This window comes from Rhopalosiphum padi, chromosome 1 (genome assembly GCF_020882245.1).
Source record: "Rhopalosiphum padi isolate XX-2018 chromosome 1, ASM2088224v1, whole genome shotgun sequence".
NCBI lineage: Eukaryota > Metazoa > Arthropoda > Insecta > Hemiptera > Aphididae > Rhopalosiphum > Rhopalosiphum padi.
The window spans coordinates 53,563,998-53,590,410 of record NC_083597.1 but is presented as its reverse complement, the minus strand read 5'-3'; the positions used below and the strand labels follow the sequence as shown (position 1 = coordinate 53,590,410).

General features: G+C 27.6%; 1 protein-coding gene and 4 non-coding genes across 10 annotated transcripts in view; 1 reads left to right on the top strand and 4 right to left on the bottom strand.

Annotated features, from left to right (window-relative positions):
• LOC132928852 (ADAMTS-like protein 1) overlaps window positions 1–26,413 on the bottom strand; it is a 177,266-nt gene that overhangs the window by 29,113 nt on the left and 121,740 nt on the right. The window lies entirely within an intron of this gene.
• On the bottom strand, window positions 1,593–1,682 carry Trnay-gua (transfer RNA tyrosine (anticodon GUA)). Its single transcript is given in 2 exon segments — window positions 1,593–1,628; window positions 1,646–1,682. It is a non-coding gene; the product is annotated as a tRNA-Tyr (tRNA).
• On the bottom strand, window positions 5,584–5,675 carry Trnay-gua (transfer RNA tyrosine (anticodon GUA)). The gene is given in 2 exon segments: window positions 5,584–5,619; window positions 5,639–5,675. It is a non-coding gene; the product is annotated as a tRNA-Tyr (tRNA).
• Window positions 16,059–16,148, bottom strand: Trnay-gua (transfer RNA tyrosine (anticodon GUA)). Its single transcript is given in 2 exon segments — window positions 16,059–16,094; window positions 16,112–16,148. It is a non-coding gene; the product is annotated as a tRNA-Tyr (tRNA).
• On the top strand, window positions 19,228–19,318 carry Trnay-gua (transfer RNA tyrosine (anticodon GUA)). Its single transcript is given in 2 exon segments — window positions 19,228–19,264; window positions 19,283–19,318. It is a non-coding gene; the product is annotated as a tRNA-Tyr (tRNA).

Below are 26,413 nucleotides of genomic sequence, written 5' to 3'. Positions count from 1 at the left end.
AATAACAGCCAATCGGTAATAAATAATAAAAAGTTTAGTGATTTTTTTTCTCTAGCAAAATGTATTTGTAACGTGAATGTAATGTTTACCACGACGTTATCGTTGAAATTAAAAAAAAAAAAGTATTTTTATAAAGTAATTTTAGGTATATAAAACGCATTTGTATAAGAAAATTATCAAAATTATTGTATATGTAACGATAATAATTAATAATACATTCATTTATTACACATCTATATGAGCAATAAATAGTTTGGTACAATAATAATTATGTAGGTCATTACCTCTATAGTTCGCAGCAACGGTGCTGATCTATTATACAACTCATATCATATTACTAACGTTAGCGGCATTAACTTATGTAGGAAACTGAAGTTTACTAAAGTATTTACTATTTAGAATTTATATTATAATAGTACTATATGGTCTAAAAACAATCGATGTTTCTCCAATCGAAAAAAATAGTGTTTTTTTTTTTGAATTTTAAAATAGACATTATCAAAGAATTTTATTATTCGTTCCATAATATTATAAAATTATAAAATATGCATTTATTTATATTCTATTTAATCACTAAATATGCTCTTGAAATATGCCTTAAAAACTAAAACATTTTGACTACACTATAAGAAAAATATTATTTTTTTGGTAGATAATATTATTAATTAATATTTTTAAATATGAACAATTTATTATTATATTTAAAATAAATAAATGCAAATATAAGACTTTGGCTACTAATCTCAAACATAAATTTTGGTACAAACGGGGAAAATAATACCTAAGCAATAACCATATTAGATAAAAAGGGATATAAAAAAATTGTTAAAAAGATATAAAATTGACAAACAAGACTTAACATAACAATGATTGATATCCCCCGTGACGGCGTGACCCGTATAAGTGTATAACTGTGTAAGAATCATACAATATAGGTAATATGCAGTCTGTGTGTAGATATAAGTATATCGGTGGTCGGGTGGTTAATAATTTCAACTACAAATATTCTCGCAAACAGGGATAACACGACCCACACTAATTTCATTGAATATTCTTTTTTAGGTACCCACACTAAACATTTTTTTTAACAATTTAAAAATACAAGTAAAATATTATGTACTTAAAAAAAAGGATATAGCAAAATATACATTAACATGTGAAAAGGAGTAAAATTTGCAAGATATGAAAAAAAAATAATTACTGTAGATTACTGGAATTATGAAACAAATTTCTATATCGCTAAGCTGTGTTTTGAATGAATATTAGAATAAGAATATTACGAGTATATAAACCGTTAGGATTATATTATGATACCTACTTTTGGGAAAAATTGTAAATACGTAAATAGAAAATAATGGCATTGAAATTATATGTTATTGTTTAAAAATGCAATGTCAATATTGTCATATAAGAAAACCCATCCATTAATACGATTCATTATTTAAAAATTATACATTGATATGTAACAAAAAAATTGGTTCGTTCACTTCTATGAGTTTATGATAAAATATTTAAATAATAAAAAATATAAATATATTAATAATGAAATAATTTGCTTAAAAACAATACGATAAAATTAGCAAAAAATGAGTTCCTTCGAGCCGGATTTGAACCAGCGACCTATGGATATCTATGATTGTTTACACTACAGTCCACCGCTCTACCAACTGAGCTATCGAAGGTTGTTTAATGTGGGTTGATTTTACGCATTATAACCGTAAATATATTGTATATGTAACACCGCATGATGTTATCTACAATAAAGAATTTGGACATTTAGTGAAGTCCATTTAATTAATATAATATTATCGACTAGTAATTTTTTTTTTATTATTTATTGTGTAATGGTTAAATGTTAAATCGTAAAAATAATAAAATTAAGATTTCCGTGATCTGATAAACGTTCTAAGTTTATACTAAGTACTTATTTTCACATTTCAAAGTATATTTGTGACCTTGGGTCGTATTACCATTCAAACGTATTTATAGAAATTGACAGATTTTAAAACTTTTGAAATTATACCATAAAATTGGTCATTGGTATTCGTCACGCAAAAGCATACGAAAAAATTACTTCGGATTATCCTAATATTATAATAACGTGTCTATTTAGGCTATGCGATGTCATGACTTATTACGACGATACTATACGATATTACCTATTTACCTATAATATATAGCTCTATATTTTATAGTGTTGTTGGTATTCCTTTCAGCGATTTTATTATTTGTGTAGGTGCGTAGCCGCGTAGACAGTAGGTATTTGTCTTACCTACGATAACGCATTATAATTTATATTATAATATAATATATTATACTATAAAACATGTAATAAATTAATATATACATATTATACGATACTGGAGTGCTGAGCAGGCATGTATACAAAAAAAAATTCGGAGGGATATACAAAATATAGCAATACAAATTGTGCATAATAAGACAATTTTTTCCTCGTTACTCGAAATTTCTTCGGGGGTGTTATAATTATTATAACCTATATATATATATTATATACTTATAGGTACTTGTATAAATTGGCCGTTGATTTAAAATAAATAAAGTAGCTATAGCAAGAAACAACTTTTGCAATATACCAATACATATTATATATGTATATCTATGTACACATATACCGAATAACTGCATGTTAAGTTACTCGTGGCGTGGGCCGTGGCAATTAATTTTATATACCTATCGATTATTTTTTGTCTCTAATTTTAGGTTGTGCATGTATTCTAAATAAAAATCTGTTCAGTTTCTATATCTTAAAATATTAAATATAAAAATAAAACTCGTTCAGAATTGTTCTAAAAACGAATTAAAATGTTTAAAAAGGAATTTGATTATACTATACGGGTTCTATTCCCGTTAAAGACAAAAACAAAAAAATAAAACATCCAACAGGTAAATAGTTCTAAATATATCTACTATCATGATTAATGCAGGTTTATAATATTTTTTTACAAACATATTATGACGATGACGTAGGTATAGCCGTGTAGGTCAAAATTATTAAGTTACGTTCCACTTATTAATTGTTTCTGAATTTCAAACACAAGTGGAATCTAAAACAAATATTGTTGTACGTCGTAAACTAAAATTGTGGTTTCGTTGCCCAAATTACCTAATCGAGTTCAAAAAATTATATTACGGATTGTCGAATCACCCAATTCAATACTAATTGAATAAACATGTACTTCTGACAAATAAATACTCCACTTCCCTCCTCGATACACCAATGTGCTGTGAACAACTTTGTCGGTAATGTAGAAAACAACATTGCGGTTTATTAAGATGGCACATCGACAATATGCATAAGTATAAAATAAGTATATTAAATAGTTAACGTTTTTACATACATTTTACGTTATTCACCACTACTTATATACACCAAAAACAGCCAAATAGTATCAGATAAATAAAGAAAAAATAAAACAATTTGAAGAAAAAACTGTACTCAATTAAGTCGTATTATTTCGAACTCAATTCAGTATTTCAGTCATAATAATATATTAATATCTACAATTGGTCCCTTTATAACTATTATTATTTTAAATAATATCTTAAATCATGACAACCATTGAGCTACATACATAATACACATTATACATAGTTTATCAACATTTACACAAGATATCGATACTTCTTACTAAATATTCCATTCAAATGTTAACACTTAACACCAAGTGTACCTTTATTTATTACATACGGGTGCTTTAAATAAATCTATCAATCTATACAAATTGAATTTCTAAGTTTCTATACTCAAATATTATAGAATGAAAAATATATGAATATCTAAAAATCATATATAAATGATATGCGAATGCGATTCGTATAAAAACGCGCGATATTCCAAAAATAAAACACTAAAATAATTCTATTATTTTCTATTCTTTAAAAAAACAATGAAATCCATTATTACCAATTAAAAATTTAATCATTTCCTACATGAACCATTGTCAGTTGTCACCACAGATATATAAACATACGCTATCTAGTATGTTTATATATCTGTGGTTGTCACACAAAACTATTTAAATATTATCTTGGTAATATAATATTATACTTTTTTATTTTAATTATGACGGTTGATAAATAATAAGTAATAAGAATAATTAATGAGTACTGATATACTACACATAAAATTTAAATCCAATATACGTCTCTGTTATGCACTAAAGCTGTTTTACATAATATAATATTAAAATATATTGGTCCACGACTTCATATTATTTTAGTGATATCATATATTTAAACTATTCTTGAAAATAAAATATTCAATATATAATTATAATTAAAATAACGAAGTAATTAAATAGGTTATAGATATATTGTAACTTATAGAATTGTAAACCATAAGTCAGAATTTTAGCACCAGATACCTCATATACAGTATACACCTACATCCTAGGTACATATACATATTATGAAAATGATAACATGTTGTGTTATCAATACATTATAGTCATTATACAATGGTTTGCAAAATACATAAATACTTTTAATATCGCCATCATTTTGCAGGCATAAATAATTTTAATTGTTAAAAGAAAATTGTTTGTAATAATGTTTTTTCGATTTTAAGTTCAATATCGACGAAGAGACGAGAATGGAGAAATCGGTGTTAAAGTTCTGCATTATACATTATTATTATTACATTTAATAAAACGTTATTTCAGTGCCATGTACCGATATGTACCAGTGCATGTATAGGTGCCATATATGTGTACGTGTACGTGTACCTATATAATATTGTGTTTATTATATTTTTTTAAACAAAGATTTTATTAATTAATTCAGTTTATTAATTAACATAACGAATGCAAATATGCGGTGTTGACGTTGCTGACAGTCCTACAAATTCAAGTACAGAAATAGAGGAAAACAATTAAAATGAAATATTCTGAGAATGAAACCATACTTAATCTTTTTTTTTTAATTATAAGTAAACAATTTTTACCATTGTATTAAAATACATTTAAAAATTATGTGCAAAGAAAAAAAAACTAAAAACTTGCAAAGTACAACTATAGAATAATTCTAACTTCAATAATAAGTATATTATATGGTGTCAATGTCAACAATGAACATGTGTTTATCAATCAGGTATCTACGTTGTTATATTAGTATCTACATCGTGATTAATATAAACCAAGTTATTTAGGTTATTAATAGGTATAATAAGGTATCGAGGTATTATCCTCGATTAATAATGGTAATATTCTGTTAATTCTGACTGATTTTTTGTTGACACATACCTATTGTATTAATTGTTACTATTATTAATTATTATATTGTTCATTTTTATTTATTCAATTTGAGGTATAAATGTATAATAATAAACTGATCTGTCATATTTTTATGAAAAAAACTCTTAGATAAGCATATGTCTAAAAAAAATATTTAGTTATGGAGAAGCACTTACATTCTATATAAAAATAATAATAATTATTATTTGTGTGCGATTTGTGACATATTAATATATTATAATATCTGTTGATTCGATTAATACATGAATAACAATGACGTAACAATTCGACGTTTAGACAATTCAATATTAATTTGCAAAAAAATTTTTCCTTCGAGCCGGATTTGAACCAGCGACCTATGGATATCTGTGAATTTTACACCACTACAGTCCACCGCTCTACCAACTGAGCTATCGAAGGTGGTTGGAAATCGGATTGAAAATCACTGTATTTAAATCAGCTGCAACTTTCACGCGTCACTGCTGACGACTGTTATTAGTTCGCGGTTTCGTTGTATATTATTTTAGTTCGTATTCACTGCAAATCACGGGCCGTGGCTATTATGATTTATTTACCTACCTTTTATACAGTATGTGCGTCCCAAGTGGTGGATGGAACTATGGAAACATTCCCTTATAGATATTATGTATAACTGTATAAGGCTATAAGCATTGATTATAAATCCTTTTATAATTAAAACTATTAATTACCAATTCCAATTATTGTTTCCTATTAGTTTATTTACAACAAAAAAAAGTGTATATAATATAATCTACCAAATATTATAATGTCTGTAGCTTATCGTTTTTTAATAGATAGGTAATATTTATATAATTAATAATTATATAACACATAATCTAGCCATCTAGGGCCTAGGCACATAATAAATAATTATCAATCCATTTTTAGATTTGGATCTGTAAATACGTATGATTTGTGTGTTTAGTGTTACCTTGTCTTGATTAGAGTCCGATCACCCTGGCTATTAATATTAGTATATTACCTACTACAGTCTATAGTGGTGAGTGGTCGTACTATAAAAATGAGAGGGATATAAGCAGTGTCGGCCTGGCATACCAAAGGCCCATGGATCAGTTTTTTTAAGGGGCCCCCAAAAAATGTACACTGTATTTTGTTGAAACATTATTTTAAGATACTTCTTTAAATATAGGTACTTTACATTTTTTCCAATATAGATCATATTATATAATACCTATATATCATAATCATGATTCATGAGTTAAATTAAATATAAAAGCAATTTTACAACTAATTATTTTTGAAATACCTACCTAGTAAGAATGTTTTAAATAATAAAACACAATTTTTAAATAAGTAATTTTTTTAATTTATTAGATGAATAAGCTATTGTTTCAATTAATTTTTGAGTATCAATGGCTATATTCTTTTCTATAGCCATCAACATTAATGGAGTAAGGTGGTTTTGGTGTAACGTTGAGCGAAGTTTTGTTTTTATACATTTAAGCTTTGAAAATACTCTTTCACAAGTTGTTTGTGTTGATGGCAACAACAAAGCAAACTTATATATGACAAATAAATTTGAAAATAAATTTGACTGGCATGATAATTCCCGTACAATTAAAAATGCACAGTGAATACATTTGTTACATTTATTGCAATTTACTGATTTTGATATTTCATCATTATCTTCATCACTCGCATCTTCATTTCTTAAAAGTATCTTATTTTCTGAATCACAATCGGTAGTATATTTAGGTATTTGTGGTATAAAGTTTTCATATTGACTGGAAAATTGTTTCAATTCTGTTAAGATTACTTCATGATTCAGTCCAGATATTTTACATAAAGTACTCAAAGCTGATACAGGCAATAATTCAATGTTGTTAAATACTGCAAAACTTCTAGGGTCCAACCAGTTCAAGTCTTTTAATAAATTTTCATTTTTCATGAATCGTGTTAATGGTCGATGGGTGCGAGAAAAACATTATTTAATATTTATAAATAAATAATAATAACATTATAATAATAATATTATATTAACACGAAGCCGACGCGATGGAAATCATTCGTTTAAAAATAAACTATGAAACTATTGAAACGTTTGAAGCTACAAAACAATAAAAAATAATTATTAATAACACAGAAATGAAATTACGAAAACTAAAATTATATTTCTATTATAAAATTTAAACTTAGAAAACATATCCATAATTTATAAGCTATATAAGAAATAAGAATAATATTGTTTAAGTTACTTTCAAGAGTAAATGTCATACCTTCATCATTATTATATATTTATATATTATACAGATATTATAGACTATAGTAGGTATTGTAAATTAATACATAATACATTTTTTTCTATGCAATATTTGTATGATTGCTGAATCCAACATCGGGGCACCGGGGCCTCTGCAGGCTGCAGGGTCGGGCAAGCAGGGTCCTCGTGGTCTCGTCCAAAATAAGGATAAAACCTAACTTAACTTGCAGTAGCGCAATTGATCCAAATAAACCTCCTCTAACTTGTACAAAGCCTAACCTAACCTATGGGAAAGCATCTGATTATTGAATCAATTTTCAATTTTTTGGGCCTCTGAAGAAAAATTGCTCCTATAACGGCTGAACAAAATTGACGACAATAAAAAAAAAAATAAAAAAAAAAAGGAGAGGGGCCCCGGCCGCATTCGCGGCCCAGCGGCCATGGCCAGGCCGACACTGGATATAAGGCCAATAAGGGTATGCGGGTGATTTCATAAACCCCTTCACTTTTTTTCGTTCACAAATTATAGATATACATTCATATTATTTCATATTTTCTTTATAACATTTTATTCTAAAACGCCCACATCTTGTTGAAATGAAATGATACGTCTCCACTTATGTAGTTATGCATATTAAGGATAATAATTAATAAATATAATTATGCTTATAAGTAAAGTATATATAAATATTATACTTAAATAAATGTAGACCAATAGACAATAGTACAAACAATTCAATAAACTTAGTTAAGTTTTCAATATTTGAATATTATTTAAAAAATATATTTATGACATTTATGTACATTCCAAGTCACATTACTTAGGTCAATGTTTTCCAAAGTGGGCGATATCGTCAAAGGGGGCAATGGAAGTTAGAAGCTTAACTTGGGGGTTAAAGATTATTAACAATACTTTTTTTAAGGGGGCGTCTTATATGTCGAATTTTTTTTTAAGTGAGCGGTAAAGGTACAAAGTTTGGGAGCCACTGACTTAGGTACTTGATAGTTGATTGTCTTAATCCTAAGAGGACGTACTACACGCATGTGTTGAGAGTGTTACATGTCACGTACGAAACAGCAAATTTTCGTTCACCAGTTTCAATAGTGTGCTGTTAGTATTGATATTAGAGTGTAATGACCTATTATACAATTTAAAGGTCAGATTATTATCTAATGTCCCACGTAGCCTTTTATTGATATTATTATTTTTTAGTAAATTATGAATGTTATGATCATTTTAAAATATACAATTTCAAAAAGATCATAATTTACTTAAAAATAATAATATCAACAAAAGGTTACGCGAGGACCTGGATAATAATCTTGCATTTAAATTTTATAATAGGTCAGTTCACACTAATATAAAAACTAACGGCACACTATTGAAACTGGTGAACGAAAATTTGCTGTCGTACGTATGTAAGACGGAGTGTTATCTGCGGGTACAACGTCCTCTTAATCTATTGTGTATCAGTGTCGTGAATTAATATTTGTCGCTTGCAGAGCCGTGCCAAGAGGAGGATGGTAAAATAGTACTTTTCCACTTTACCCGATGGTTTATACTTTGAGTTATGTTTAAATTAAATATTATTTTATCCGTGAAAAACGTGTTGCAGCTTATCAGTTTATGGTTACGGACTAGGTACATATACGATGACGTAATCGATATATCTATATTATAGTGTTAATAGCCAGATGGCACTATGGCAGGGAAGATACCGTTAGAAGACGTATGGAACGTGTATTCCGATAAACGGATAACAAAAGATGTTATTTTTAAATATTTCCAGAAAATATAGTATTATCGAATAGGGATACGATAATAACTTATTATACCTACGGTATGGTTTATCACTGTAATAATTCAGACATTCGATGTTCAAGAACGACAAAAACAACGAAAACACGTTTTCGACTCAACATTTGTATTTTAATAAGTTTATTTAAATCGAATTTATTTATTTTACTTGAGTTGTTGTATACGTAATTTATTTTTTTAAACGCCCGAGGCAAATAAACGGAAACATTTAAGTGATCTTCAGACTTTTCAGTACAGAACAATTATAAAAAGAAGAAAGTCTACTACCAGATCATTACAAATGCGATACAGGACTGTTAATTATACCTAAACGTTTTTTATTACAAATATGTGTACAAATATAGGAAAAAAGTTTATTATTATATAAATAATATCAGACTAGGAAGGTTTACGCGAGCTTAACAAGCTATTTTTGTAGAGGCTTAAATATATTGTATGCTTAATAGGGGTGCCAATATTATTACCTTGTGGCCCAATTATAGTTATTACGGCACGGCACTGGTTGCTTGTTTTATAGACAATAAAATGGTAATTACCTATCGTAATATATTTTATTTAGCACTAATACAATTTAAACGATATTATACATTAAATATTGATAATTATATAAAACTGCACTCCATTCAAATTATTAAATTACAATTATTTACTTTTTTTTTATTAACTATGTGATAAAATTCAGTATTATGTTATTAATGCACATAGTATAATAATTGTAGACCCTGCTGTTTGATAGTGTTTGTGAATTTAGTATTTACTATAATTTTAGATGAAACAATATTATTATAATCGTCAATAGACAATAGTCAATAGCGTGATAAAAGTGAACGAATAGGTTTAAAAAAAACTATATGTATCAAACATAATAATATAAAGCCAATGATGAAGGTATAAAAGTTTAGTCTTACGGTACATTGCTATTGCAATACCATATAATATTATGTAATGACGTTAATAATTCGAGACGTCGTGAATTAGTCTTTTAAAAAGCGCGTCCGAGCTAAGTCAAATTACATTTGGCTGCATGTGATGATTAAAAATGTATGAAATGCGATCGTTAATATAAAAAAAAAATGTGGACATCCAATTTACTGATGTATTATTATATGAGTAGTGCGTATATACTTTTATTATATATAGTAGTATTCATTTGACAGTGGGTGGATCATAATAATCCAAAGGTCCAATATGCGACCTACATAACATATATCGTTAGTTAAAAGTCCGATCAAAATAAATTTCTTCTACTTCAGAGCTGATTCGTTAATCCTATAGGTATTACATTATATACACCACCATATATAATACGAATAACAACATTGCCAATAAAATGGTATTACTATATATTCCGTCTATATACGATGTATAACAGTGATGAGGCTTTGACATAAATATTTTATAAACTAATAATATAATTATGTAGTCTGTACATAGTACGTATACAATAATTTATAGGTTACAGTATATAGTGATACTGTGATAGTGATGTGATATTATGTTATAATGTTATATTATGTATTATAAGCGTTATATATTTTTCAGACCCCCGTCAACGGCTAGAAAATAATATAATAATAAATCGTCGGCGGACTTTATACGTGTTAGTTTTCAGTCCTCGTGATGATGGAAATATAATACAATTTATATTATCGCAGTATCATAATATATCGAACCATAAACTACCACCTAGGGGTACCTATTTGGACAAACGAATAGCAAGTGCCAAGCGCCTACCCTTGGACACTGTCCAGAATATCAAAAAATTATTATCCTATATATATCAGTATGCAATGTTACGAAGATATATATATATATTTATATATATGTAAAAGTGTATCTATAACATTTTCTACGACTACGATATTTTATTATTATTTATAGCGCCTGCTGCAATTGTTCACACGTGAACTATTATAATAATAATATATATTATATTATTATAATATGCGATGATACTGATGATAGGTAGGTATAACCGCATGTGATGCATAGCTAAAAAATTCACGGGTATACAACACTTTCATGCAAAGGTAGATAAAAATAGTATTAATTTAATAAAAAGGTTTAAAACATTTTTTTCTAAGTACTTATTTTGCAAATACGGACGAATAGTGTAACGTCACATACTGCAATATTAATCATTATCAAAATTTCATTTTGGATCCAAACAAAACAAAATACACATTTAAAATGTATATCAAATAAAATAAGTTCGTAAGTTATAGTGTTTTAAAACAGCTACAAATCTATTAAATCTATTCACATTATTCACAAAAGATAAATGCAAAATAAAAAAATGCTCTTAACTGTTTTAAATTGTTTTGACAAACAAAATTAATTTAATAATCTATTTTGTATACATTTTAAATAGTCATCTTAGTTTGTTTGGATCCAAATCATCCAATTGATACAATTTATAAGATTTGATAACAGAGCATATTCTAAGAATTTTTGACTAGATGGCACTGTAAGCCATAAGGAAATAATAATAATAATTATGTGCTCCGGGACTTGGGGCATGGCCACATGGGCCATGGAGTACGAGGCACATTCATTAACCACAAGATTTTGTATGTTAAAATACTGTTAACCTGTACTTAGTATATGTTAAAATATGGTCTGCTTGATAAGGTGTATGATGTAGGCACGATTTGAGCGTATTAGGTATATAGGAAAAAGTAGTTTGTGCTTCAAGCAGGCCGTTTTAATACTTATATTTTTCAGGAAAAAAAAATATAAGTTATACATCCGATACACGACTTGTATAAGATAATTATATTTATTTATAAAAATATCGGTATTTTTGTTAGGCGGTTTTTCTTAGGTTATTAAAATATTGGTAATCATCTGATCTGATGTTTAATTATTTGCATAGTATTTTAATTCAAGTTTAATGTGGAGGGGAGACAATTTAATTTACGTTTAAAATTCACATATAGGTACCCGTATATTAAAAAAATCAGATAAGTAAGTATACTCTACCACCTTTGAATTTAACGGAGATAATATGGACATTCGTGAATTGGGCACTTGTTCACTCTAACAATTCTGTATATAAGTTAATATGGATATTTCGCTTAAATCAAAGCCTATTACCATAATTTATAGTTACACATTTAAAGTTTAATTTTATAGACCAGTACGGCAGTACGCACTTAACTTATAATTCATACCTATGATGCCTAATCGTAGTATAATTAAATCATAAGCAAGGTAATTTAACTCAATATATTTATTAAAAAATAATATATGTTGCCCTATCCTGAATAATATTTTATTGGGACTTTTGTAATGTTTGTGGATTTTGTATTTTTTCTCATATATCTGCCACTGATAGATGGTATACTAACTATACTATATTGTCTATATTATAACATTTAGACCGGTCGTATTACTGTAACTGAATAATAATAATTGAATACACCTGCAACAAAAGTGCGCTGCAGCAGTACGTTCGAAATGAATATAATATATTATGCTTGGCGCTTGGACAAAATGGCTGACTCACTGGCTGTGTAGTTTTTTCTTTCGATAAATTAACTGGACTCGGTCATTTTGCGGTTTTTTGGATTTGAAAATATAATCTACATCCATCTACCTAACCTGTCACATTGCGTATAGTATCAACCGCGTGCTGCGTATTATTATTATTATTTTTTTTATTATTATTATTATTATTATTATTCTTATTTTATACCGTAGAATTTCACGACACATCATATATAGGTATAGGAAGTAGTTGCTAATATTATTGTATCATTATTAAAATAATAATATTATGCAAGAAATACAATTTCCGACTTTCGTTGAGAGCATATAATATCAAATCGACCGACCATTAATTTCAACGAATTGTAATGTAAACAGAAGATAACGCAATATTACAGAAAGAAAAATCGTCATTTAAATAATAATTTTACCACGATAAAAAAAAAAAAAAAAAAAAAAACGAAAAATTCATTGTACAATTTATGCACCATGATAATTTAAATGTGAATTTTGCCATGTCCTTGCACTTAAATCTGATTGCAAATCATAGTAAGTTATAAGCGGTTCGATTACGAATTTGATATACTTTAAAGGTTGATGCATAAATATATTTTAAACTTTGTATTTATATTGATTTAATTAAATGTCTTAGTATACATTTTTTAGAAATATATATTCAGAGAACATAATAAATTGTGTACTAAAATAATATTATATTACAGTAAAGCATAATATTAATATGATGTGCTATAATCAAACATATAATCAATTTTACCTGCAGAATGTTTAATGTTTATTATATTTGTATACCTATATAATGTATGATAAATAAAGAGAAAAAATACCATAATTGTGTATAAAAATACTATAATATTAATAGTATATAAATATATATACTATAACTATATGTCTATATAGTAAAATAAAATTATAACTCACGATAATTTATATAGCAAAAATTTAGGCTAACTATGTGTTAAAATTTTAGTTATATAAGATACGATTTTATATTGTATTATATAGCGAAGTAGCAAACAATACAACTGAATAAGGCTCCGAAGTACAAAAACATTTGAAACATTAAAATTGTACTTCGTGCAACTCAACAAGACTATAAAACATTTTTTTTAAATGTATATACTATATACACGTGAGTGCGTTTGTTAATGTACTAACATGCAGAAAATAAAATTCTACGAACATAATTTTATTATCATACACAATTGCATAATACACCATATACGCATCACGACGCTATAACATTGTTAAAAAGATTAAAAAAAATTGTTAAATTCACTGCATTATTAATACAATATTATATATATACTATTGTTATTATTATTTTCTTTGTGCTGCATTTCCATGATGCAGCGATAGGGATAAGAGTAACATCGATGTTATTAAAAAATACTCGTAAAAATTGCTTGACCGTGTGTTCACAACTCATCTCGACCATATTGTTGTAGTACATAAACGTCGGGCGTGTATAAGCGTTAACATAAAAGTATAAAACTCCCCCTCTGAAATACTGAAGTTATATAGGTATTATATTGGGCAGCTCTTTATATAATATATATGGACATTGGACGCACTTATCACGACGCACTAACGCGTACGGACGACATCGATCTGTTAGTGTTTCACTCGAGTGTAATATACGTATATGTTGCCGAAAAAGGGTTAGCCAAAATGTAGACAAGTCCGTCGAAACACACACACACATATATATATATATACATATAATGTGTATACTAATACTATATAGGTATATGGAATACCGTCATCAAGTGTGCACGTGACAAGTCATCGCACACTCTCTTTCCATATATATATATATATATATATATAATGTGTCGTTTTAATGGTACTTCGAGCAGTCCGCAGGATTGTCCAGCGTAATTAAACAGCAGCGTGTTTATGTATTTACGCGTATATATACGTTATATTGTACATATACTCTGAAGGGGTACATTGGCTTAAAACTGCAGCAATTCGAACCTCACAGGATTTCATGATTTCAAATAATATAACGTATTATTATAATAAAATATTATATACGTATAACTATACATAGAGCATCATCCAACATTGCGTTACTACTTTCTACTATACAAATCTTACTTAATTTTACCAAGGATTCGACCTCCCCTTTTATTCTAACAAAATTGTTTCATTATTATTGGTAATTACTAAAATATTCATATATTACACTACTAAGTCTATAAATTACTATTAAAATTAGAAGTTTAAACGTATCACCTATATGAATATTTATAATTTATAAAATATGTTATAAAAAGTTATAATTCTTACCTGGGGGGTCCAGCGTCAAGAGGTCCATCCCCCCTGACATTTTTAAAAGTAGAAACATTTTAATGGTGAAAATAGTTTATTGATTGTGAATTTTCAGTATCTAATATCTTATACTACAATAAATGTTGGGCCCTGAATTTTTTTTTTTTAATTACCACCTTATAAACAGATACTACCCTTAACATTATCTTATAAAAATAATTTTCTTAAGATGTCCAATACCAATATAATTATTTGAGTACACACTGATACACGTAAGCTAAAACATAATAAACTAAATAATCATATACAGCGATAATTAAATTGAAGTATTTTTAATTATTTTAATAATATTGCTCTATTTTTATTTCAATACGTTTCAAAATTGATATGGAGAATGTGTTAATAAAAATGTGGAGTATTTAACTTCTTAACCAGTTTTTACACATCTTATAGTTGAAAAGTTTCGTCCTCGCGTAGAAGTAGCACGTAGGTATGGGAAGAGTTATGGTCACTTGTAGTAATTTGTATAAATTGGGAATAGCGATTTTTGAAATGTTAAATTTTAAGTCTTCTTGCCATTAATCATTAATATATTTTGTAATATATAGTTCTTTATTAATAGTTATTATTTCTGCCACCAATATAGGGGATTACTAATAAAGTTAACAATACAAAAAAGTTAAAAAAAAAAATCGAAAATTTTGGTAATATAATACCAAAAGTTAAGCTAATTTAAAATGTGAAGTGGTTAAACCCCCCTTCGATATCTGTCTATGCAAATTGAAAAAAAACCAATAACCAGGGTGCATAAAATATTATTAAAATATATTAATTATATCGTACTATCGTGTATATTGACGGTCGCAATAAAAATAATGTTTTTTTTTTCACGCAAAAACAACGGAGTAAGCTTAATGCAAAAATACATATAAAACAAATATCGAAAAAAATTAATGTCTCCTTCGGGCCGGATTTGAACCAGCGACCTATGGATAACCATGGATATTTACACTACAGTCCACCGCTCTACCAACTGAGCTACCGAAGGATGTTAAGTACGGTGTTCATTTTCAGCATTTAGTTGGATGTTGTTCACACTTTCACCCGCGGTTTGCACAGCTGATGGCCAAAACATGTTGTGAAAGTATAGTTATTTAAATGGCGTGTCAGAACATACTCCAATACACCAGAACCGGCAGAACCACGTCGGCACCACCACCACCACACCACCACACGGTACAATATTGCACAATACTTTTGAGGCCGAAGACGTAGTGGTAGTGTGTGGCGTGTGCGGCATTCGACCGACATCGCTAGACACGTTTAGTCCAAAAACTGCAGTGACGGCGCAAGTCGTTTTAGTAGTCACAGGCAATGTATTTTTTTTAAGTTTGTAATTTCTGTACCGTATATAAATGCGACGGGGTAAGATTTTATATTATATTAATAAGTCATATTGCAAATTATAGTAATAAAATAAAAGTTAATGTTTTAAAATAGCAAATACAACTTCTTGATAATCCAGACAGCTTTTTCTGACTAATTCTATTACTATAATAAATTTCATAAAAACTCCTTCAACAACACAGACCCCCCTCATATTCAAACTCTCTTCTCGTATATTACCTGACAACCGTATCCCGGTATCCGTCGTCTTAATGGCCACATGATCTATTAAATAATCAATAACAACTTACTCCCTCTAAGTTCATAAATTAGAAGTAGTGTAAACTGTAGATAGATGCTCCCTTTCCTCGTGTTTCTCAAGCTTTGTACAAACGTTAACTCATTTTCTTATTGTATTAATTTTGTGTATACAGATTGACAGATTGTATTGATTGTAAAATAATATGTTATATAAATAATACAATTTATAAATAACAATAATAATAATAATATAAATTCAATTCTGTTCGTTTAAAATAGCTTCTTTCTCGAATTATATTAAATATTGTTTCTATATCTATATTTTCAAAAATTAATACAATAAAAGAAATATTCCGAAAACGATAAATTTTGAAAAGCAATAAGAATAAAGTTATTGTGATAAAATATATACATAGAATAATAACAGTAAAAAGGCGCGTTAATACAAACAACGGACAGTCCGAATTATTGCTGTCTCGTTATCCAATATCGGTGAATATTTATTAATGATAGTGAATTTTCGCTATAAAATTAGTTAATGCCGCCCTAATGCATAACTTGACAATAATAGTTGGTTGGCTAGTGGCTACTAATCTAATAATACACCGCAGTCCGCAAGCTCGTTATTGTAAACGGATACGGGATATTGGAAATTGAGTAATCATTATAATCTTGGGAGTGGGGAAGGTAATAATACAAACTAGCATTGCATGTATTATTCATTATTGTATAATAATTTAGTGTCCCGTATCTTGTTAATGTATTAATATAACGTTACTATAATATGCCATGGTATACGATTTTGGAATATGCCTACCTAAATTTAAGCAGTTTTAAATAATGTATATTTTGTAAGTGATTATTTTATTCAAAAGTATTAATGTATTTTGTAATTTTGTAATTACTTATGACAATCATTAATCACGTAGGAAACAGTGTATTTAAAAAGTTTTAAATAGTACCTATAACGGTGGAAATAATATGTTAATACGAAATCAAAATATATAATAAAGTAATACCTATGTATTATTTAATAAAATCTAAATATTATATAGGTTAACGATCAATATAGGTAATGTTACCAAAGCTTTTGTTTAATTAACACATAGTTAATGATATAAAAGATAATTTTTTTTCGTCCAATAATTATACGCATCTATTTTTTTTTGCATAGGTTGCGTGAGAAGTGGAATTCATTACCGAGTAATTTATATTATAATATTATGAACACTTCGTAATTGTATTGTATTTACATTATACCAGAATATAATATCCAAGTTGAGTATATGTATGGACTTTATAAACCATTGTTTATGAAAGGTCACTTGAGCTAGTGCGTAAGAGGATTATTATCGAATTCGAAATATAATATTCATTTTTGAACGGTTTTTCCTTTTTACCTTTTTATACCTTTTTTTTTTTAGAGGGATTTCAAAATTTAATATAATTTTCATTGTTCAATTATATTTCCAATCCAGGAACAAAAATATTTTCAACGTTACTTTAAAGTTTAAATTTTTTACAGATACTTCAATAACAATAATAATAATTAAAATATAATTTGAAAGCTAATTTAGGTTTGTTATGATTCATTTTTAAACTTTAAAAATTCTAAAGCAAATTAAACTTAATTAAATTATTAAAATAATTTAATAATTTTTCTTTTTTTTTTACATAGCTATTAAGTTAATATAGTTTTTATGAAGTATTGAAATGTAGAATGTTGTTTATGAAGAACGACACTATTTTATCAATAAAGCAAAAAATAAAGCAACAAAGTATAAAGTATAATATTTTATATTTTGTACTTTTTTTTTTTTTATAGCGAACGAAATAAAATCTGACCCTATATACGCAGTTATATTATTATAGACATTTTACGATGTATATATAGTACTTATAGTTGAACGATGCGAATGGGTATAAAGCAAACGCGGTGTACTTTTCGGAGAATTTGTTATATTGAATACGCTGCGCTTAATAAAAAAAAAATTTCATGCTGCACACTTTTTCTGTATATTAGTCTAACTGGAGGGTGTAGAGTGTGTGAAGGGATGGAGTTATAAACTATTGTTAGATAGTTAGAAAACGCATTTATATGCTACACTTTTTTAAATCCATACTGCGAATTTGCATTTTTGCACTATACGTTAAAATAGGGGCTGATGACCATGGTATAGGTAAATAAAAAACGATAAACACAGCAATATGCTTTTAATATTATAATTTTTAATAATAATAAATGCGTCGTAATGCGGTGTACAATAAAATATTAAAACGATAATATTATTATTTAGGAGCTGTGTGGCAGACAAATTCGTATACACCCAAGTGTATTAGGCGCACTGTCCGGTGTCAGTGTCACGAGGAACTATTATAATAATAGTCCGGAGCAGGTTTAGTCGGTTTATCAAAGGTGATTTTTGCAGTGAAAGCGAACCCGTCGATTTAAATGCACTAAAATGATCTACATTAATCAACCTTCGGTAGCTCAGTTGGTAGAGCGGTGGACTGTAGTGGTGTGAAATCATAGATATCCATAGGTCGCTGGTTCAAATCCGGCCCGAAGGAAATATTTTTATTAATTTTTTTAATTTGAATTCAAAGAGTAACGGCCACGCACGATAATTACAAACATTATATTGTCCTGTCACACAACCCTCCGCTCATTAATTATTTATTATTATTATTATTATTACTTAATTTACATGAAATGAACAGGTAGTCGTAACTCGTAACGTGAAAATATGATGTTGACATCCTCCTCGCGAATGGTGCGTGAGTTAAGCGATCAATAAAGTTTATTATTGTTTAAGTTTTGCCGAAATAAATAGGGAACGTAAACATTTCAAAATTAAGAGTAAAAGCTGTTATGAATTACATTATCTAAGTTTGCACAAAGTATTACAATGATATTATTATATAATGTATTTCGCTGCATAGTAAATTTGTTCAACAATATACATAAATGACGGTTTACCCACGTCTCCGTAAATTCCGGAGCTGTCCGTAAATTTCCTAAAAAAGTCTCGGAGACTATGTGTGCGTCGAATATTCAAAGTTAGTTTTTATTTAAATTTTACTTTATCATTGGCTTATGATCTTCAAAATAAATGCACGAACACGGAGGTCTCGCAATAATAATTATGGAAATACCGGTATTATAATTTAGTTTTTCTCTCTTTTTTTTTTTTGGTCAAACGTTTCCAATTCATTTTACGACGTTTTACTCGTATCTCGGTGCAGTACTGCAGTGTACAAAAAAAAAAAAAACAAATTAAATGACAAACAAACAACATTACTATACAATGCCACCGCAAATCCTTCTTCAATTATTTATTATAGGCTCGTACAACTCGATACGCTTTCGTGACTGTTATTCTCTTATTTTCGCGCTCTTTATAATTCGGCCGATTAAGTATAATACCAATCGATCGTACATATACGCGCTATAGTGTTTTTTTGGAATTTATATAGTGTACCGTAAATCGAAACGTGTGACGTAAAAACTTATTTCATACTTAAATAATCGTGCAAATGTTTATGATACAATTTATAGGCTAAGCCGCTAAGGTAGTGAAAAAAAACACCAATTATTTGCACGTCAATTGATATTTAAATGTAAGCATAATGTCTTGGTTTAATGCACTATAATCGGTCTATTAGAAAAAAAAGGAAACTTAAAGTTTTTATAGTTTGTGCGTGTTTACTGTTTAGCGAGTGATTTTTCATTGATTATATGTCAATACATATTACAATAATAATTGAAACACTTTGAAACACGATCGATTTTATATGTATAATTTACCTATTACCTATAGTGGTGCATGTAGATTTTTTCAAAATAAAACGCTCAATTTTTCGAAAAGTATTAACGTTTATGGAAATATTTTCTTTACATAATTTTATGTCATTAAAAACAACAATTTTGAATAAAATGTATATTCATATTGTTTTTAATTTATTTTACTTTTTTAAAAGAACGTAATATACGTGATAGTTAATTAGTTATAATCATTAATCTTATAAATAGGTATTTAATGTTTGTATGAATGGAGTAGTGGACTGACATTTTGTAAAGTATACTCTTGTGCCACTCTATATACTGCTCATTGAAGCTTTAAATATTTATGTTATAAATTAAAACATTTTTTTTTTTTTATTTAATATTTTACAATAAGGGAATGCGACGTGAACCGAATAAGTGGTTATTTAGACTTGTATGAAGAATACATCATTCATTACAACCTAGTATATAAATATTTATTATATAATTCGATTTTTATGTAATGGAATTAGGGATATGACATTAAAAACGTGCGATGCACTGATGTGGTGAAAATAAATAAAATCATAAAAATAAATTTACCTACTTACCCACTTAAAGTAAGTACCTTTAATAGAATTAGTAATCATCTTGTTAAATATTTTTTAAATGTTATTTTGTTTTGTGTACATACAGGCAAGCTTCGAATCAAGAACGTGCAGCAGAATCCTTTAGACCCACTTTTGTCCCTTTGGCCTTAGCCCCCCCCCCGTATGCGAGCAAAATAAAACATTTTTAATTAAAGTAACTATATACCTACATGCGTATTATACACATAAACTAAATTCCATGTAATTTCGTAATGTTCATCGAACACCACGGCTGTTGAGTATCTGCGCGTACGGCAAACGTGTGTTGTTTTTTTCGTTATCATGCATAAATTATTATATACCGACGGGTAAAATACAATTATACGACTCCGAGACTTTAATTTATACCGAGATTTATTTTTATTTTCGACGGCTATTTGTATTTACATTTATTTTACCAACCACAATAAAACCTCCGATTTTCATGTTTATGGCTTATTTTGTTTTCTTTCTTCGGCTTTCGAATAAACCTTACGTGACACAGTATCGTTACGAGATACGCACTCATTGTTGCGCCCCCTCCTCTCATCACGCGCGAATTGATTTATATTTAATGTCGTGTTTTTCGTTAATTTATTTTCGGAAAAGTCTCAACGTGCAATAGGTTGAACTTCTAGACTCCACAGCGAGTGTTTATCGAAATTCGCATTGTGTTATTGGGCTTAAAAATACGGCATGGGAGGAAATCAAATACGAAATGAAACGAAATGAACAAAAGAACTTTACGATGTCCTTTTGGGAATTTTAATGCAGTGGCGAGCACAGGGAGACAGTGGTATAACGCAAATAATAGAAAACTGTCGTGCGAACGACGTACGCTATTTTGTTCATTCGAACAAAAAATTTTTATAAACAAAAAATAAATAAATATTAACATAATATAAAATATATTGTACCATGTTAAATAATCCCATCAAATGTACATTTTGTATTTATTTTATTATTTACACCATAGGTACACGTATATTGTTGATTCACTCATAGATTAACTAAATTATACTATAACATAACACGATGTTATTTACAGTCGACGAAATTATTACGCAGCTTCATCAATTAATTGATTAATCATCTGAGTTACTTTGCTCAGTATATTATACCCACGTAGTACTCCATAATAATATATGCATTATTATACATCTATTAGATCCTATCTATTTATTATTACTTTGATATCCTTTCACTACCAAAGTACCAACCGTATTAATCAGTAAATAGGTACCCCGCCCTTTGCCTATCTATAGTGTTTTAGATTTAGGTTCTTTCTATCACATTTTCCCGACTCGTTTTTTATACAAAACATTGAAAATATCAAGTATATATACAATAAAGTAGAGATACCCGCCATGCAATATATAATTTTTTTTAGAATTATTATCTTTTAGATAACGAGTAAAATCTGTACATACAAATAATCTTATTAAACGGATCATCATATTTTCTAAAATATGAATTTTAATAATATATTAGATAACAGACATTTTTTTTTGTATATATTTATCATTAATTGTATTAATGCATAAAATATAAGTTGTATTCTATCATACGCATATCGTTTGCTTTGTAAATTCGAGAGCATTTCGGAAGAATCTTGTATGCATGTATTTTAAAGTGAGTCAATTAAACGTCAAACAGAAAAATAAACAAGCGAACAGTAATTAAATATTTTTTTTTATGTTTGAGAAAAAAAATATGGAATAGCCGTAATTGTTTACGTTGATATAGAATTTTCCGATCGTCAATTGATGCTGCACAGGATAATAATAAAATATAAATTTTCCACAGAATAATTTTATCAGCAATTGAATGTCATAATAGCTATAATATAATATATTATAAAATATATAATATTTATATAATACAATCTTATTAAGAGCGTTAATCAACCTATAAAAAAATCGAATACTAATATTAAGTCAAAATACATTTTAAAATTTTTATTTTATACAATTTTTGATAATCTATACTGCGTTCATGGTTAGTTGTCACACCATTTTAAGTATTTTTTATACCAGGTAAATCAAACAATAAGCAACATTACAATTAAACTTTTACTTTTCAATATTTAACTTGTATCAAACGTAAAATTATTCAATTCAAATAGATTAAATCCACAAATAATTAAAATAAAGTTAATAAAATGGTAACAAATTTAAATCATATTATACTTAGTTTATACATTTTAAATACGTGTAAAAACAAACTCCATTCTACTGTTTTATAAAAACTTATGAGTTACCACAAAGGTGTTACTATAATCGAAAATCACACACTAAAGTATACGTAAATTTCGTAAATACATTAGTTAATTGATTAGTGAACAAATACATTGTTGGGTATAATGTATTTATTAAAAAAAAAATTTTCTTTTCTTTTTTTTCTTTTCTTTATTATAAAATAACATGTACTATTGTACTTATATTATACCTTTAAGAATATTTGTAAACTAAGATAACCCTGGGCCTCCATACAAGTTTTTCTCAGTGAGGCCCAGTAATTTTTTTGATATTAATTTAAATAAAAAATAAATATAAATAGCAAATATTATATGTATTTATGGAAACAAATTACTCAAAGACTTAAAATTCAATCGGATATCATAGCCGAGATAAAAATGATTATTTATTATTGTGATAATGTATATGATATCATTGATTAAATAAATATTTAGTTAATGATGATATATACTATGTTATAATTAAAATGAATACCATCTATATTATATAGTTTCAGAGTTATTAATATCGTGTCAACTATAACCGTCCACTCTTAATTATATTATACAGAATATTTACAATAATATGCATGGGATTAAAAAATCAATCGAAAAATATTATGCATTTGAATATTATGCTTATTTATGTACAGCTTGCTCAATCTAAAATATAAAGTAACGTATATATTATAGTTACCGGCACCTGACTATAAAATATAAACATCAGATCAGGATGAGTTGAACTCTTACCCCAACCTCTTTATTCACAAACATGCCTTTGGAATGGTACTAATTATTACGGTTAAGTGGTACATTCGCATTGTTATTATTATTATAATTGTAATACAAAGTCAAATAACCGTAAACGTCCGTTTCACCCGAACGAATTGTGCTATTATTATTATTTATTAACAATAATCGATTATAGAGTTGTTCACTTCGAATTGGTTATATTAGTTTAGGTGCCGGTGTAGTTTTATTAGGGTGAGCTAAGATGATGCAATCGATGAATCGACGTGAATAATTCGAAATAATTGAATTCTCCTGAAAATGAGTAAGTAAGTATGGACTATATCATTTGTGTATGGTGTACATCTACCGACTGACGGCGAGTGGTACATACTTAATATATATATTTCAGCTACACGAGTAATGTTGTGTGTAAGATCCATATCTTGTTTTCGAATCGCTCGTATAGATTGTAACCGTAAATTATATAAACAATTTACATCGAACAAGAAGGATATTTATTAGATGAAAGAGAGAACGTGGATTTAGATCCTCGTGATAGCCAAGTTTGAATTAAAAGAATTCGTAAATTTATGACCCATTTTCTGTCGTCAGTATAAAATTATTACAACTGGTCGTTCATATTTTGTAGTATAACAATATTATTGATAGCTGTTGTAATATTATATTATTATATAAATAATTTTAAATACCTATATACTTATTGAGACCTAAATACAAATTAGTAAATTAAGTATTTATATGTATTGTTATTTTCTATAAATAAATTAATAAATAATAATAAATTTAAATTTATTTCATGTTTATGGAGCTAAATATTATGACAATACAACTATTTATTAGATTAATGAAATTTGTAAGACAAATTAAAATTTTGAATTGTGTGTAACATTTTAGTTTTTACTATAAATTCAATGACGATGGATGATGGTATTGTTTATTAACTATATAGAGAATATAAACGTCATAATATCATAACGCTCGTATTATCTTTGATGCGATTAGAACCAAATTTGTTTTCACTCGAGAGGGCTTTGGAGTCGCGTCCAAGTAAATTAATCGCTGGGTCACTAAAAGACTTAATTCTGGCTAGGTGATTATCCTTAGAACCGTGTTAATATTATTTATGATTTACATTATGATACTATCCGAAACTACATAAATCAGCAATACGACCAAAAATGTTTGTATTAATTTATTATTAAATTAAATACTAAATACAATATAAGTACTCGGACTAATATTATAATGTTGTATTTAGTTTGTTGATATAAATTTTGTCGAATATATTTTTATATTGTCCGCCACTGATGCGTGTCGGAAACGGTCGCCTGTGGCATTCACTTATTTCAATCCTTTTTGTTAATATGTGTCGAATCAAAGTTGTTCGACTAAACAAACCAAATAATTTAATATACGAGCGGCTCTAAAACAACCATTTTTTCGAATCGAAACTAACAACGTGGTTATTGGACGTATTTATTGGTTTCATAAAAAATGTTTGTACGTTGTGTGTTTGTAAAATGGATAATGAGAAATTATTAATTGAGGTTGCATTGCTACACATGTTTTACTGGCCTTAATGCATTTGGGTTAAAGAGTTAATTGCTTTTTTACTCACATACAAGTTTGCAATGACGTATTTACGTGAAAAAATGTGTTTGGACGAGTATAATACGAGTACAATGAGCTCAACAATTAAACATTTTGAGCTTTATATAATACATATTGATTTCACCAATTGTTTAAAATAATATTAACCGATATATATATAGTATTATAAAATACGCATATTTTTTTTTAACAATAAAAAAAAAACACAATAGTTGCATCCAGCTTATTGTAAGTAAATTTTATAAATTCATTTTTTTTAAATTATTAACAAACATTTTACAAATACCTATTATACATGTAAAACCATATTAGCATACATAATTATTATAATTCAATAATAATATAAAATGTTTATTTTTTTAAATAGTGATTTGATACCAATTAATATATTAAGATAATCTATTGGTTATTTTATTCAAAAACATCATCAGAAATGATTGCAGTATCCTTTTTTTTTCATTACATACATAGTTTTTGTTCTTGTTGATTTTATTTGAGTCAGTTCTCTTATTATTAGATACGAATCAATTTATATTTTTAAATTTAATATATATAAAAATAAACATATATTGGATGCATTTAAGTAAATTGTGTGTTAAGTTTTGAATGAAACGATTTACAATATTACTGAAAGTTATTTGTTCCGACGATATTGAAGACGATTACCAAAT